Consider the following 1,294-nt stretch of genomic DNA (forward strand, 5'->3'; position numbering starts at 1 on the left):
TCAAAAAAATATAAAATACTTGGGAATCAAATTAATCAAGAAGGTAAAAGACCTATTTTCAGAAAATTGTAAGTCATTGAAAAAGAAATTGAAGAAGATACAAATAAATGGAAGCATATACCCTGTTCATGGGTAGGAAGAATAAACATTGTTAAAATGGCCATACTACCCAAAGCAATCTATAGATTCAATGCAATTCCTATCAAAATGCCAATGGCATTTTTCAGAAAGCTAGAACAAATAATCCTAAAATTTATATGGAACCATAAAAACCCCGAATAGCCATAGCGATCTTGAGAAAGAAGAATAAAGTTGGAGGTGTCACACTACCTGATATCAAACTATACTACAAGGCTACAGTAATCAAAACAGCATGGTACTGGCATAAAAACAAATACATTGATCAATGAAACAGAATAGCCCAGAAATAAATCCACACCTATATGCTCACTTAATATATGACAAAGGAGGTAAGACTATGCAATGGGGTAAAGACAGTCTCTTCAATAAATGGTGCTGGGAAAATTGGACAGATACATGCAAAAAAAGAAGAAGCTGGACCACCTTCCTACACCGTGTACAAGAATAGACTCAAAATGTATTAAAGACTTAAATGTAAGACCCGAAACCATAAAACTTTTAGAAGAAAACAGGCAGTAAACTCTCTGATATTACTAACAGGAATTTCTTTTCTGATATATCTCCTTGGGCAAGGGAAACAAAAGAAAAAATAAACAAATGGGACTATATCCAGCTAAAAAGTTTTCGTACAGCAAAGGAAACCATCAACAAAACGAAAAGACAACCGACTATTTGGGAGAAGATATTCGCTAATGGTAACATCTGATAAGGGGTTAATATCCAAAATTTAGAAAGAACTTATACAACTCAGCAATAAAAAAGCAAACAATCCAATTAAAAAATGGGCAGAAGACCTGAACAGATAGTTCTCCAAAGAGGAAATACAGATGGCTAACAGACATATGAAAAGATGCTCAAGGTCGCTAATCATCAGAGAAATGCAAATTAAAACCACAATGAGATATCAACTCACACCTGTCAGAATGGCTATCATCGATAAATCAAAAAACAGCAAGTGTTGGTGAGGATGCGGAGAAAAGGGAACCCTCATACACGGTTGGTGGGATTGCAAATTGATACAGCCACTACGGAAAACAGTATGGAGATTTCTCAAAAAATTAAAAATGGATATACCTTTTGACCCAGCAATTGCACTTTGGGATATTTATCCAAAGAAAACCAAAACAATAATTTGTAAAGATCTGTGCACTCC

Source organism: Pteropus vampyrus, unplaced genomic scaffold (assembly GCF_000151845.1).
Source record: "Pteropus vampyrus isolate Shadow unplaced genomic scaffold, Pvam_2.0 Scaffold203, whole genome shotgun sequence".
Classification (NCBI taxonomy): Eukaryota; Metazoa; Chordata; class Mammalia; order Chiroptera; family Pteropodidae; genus Pteropus; species Pteropus vampyrus.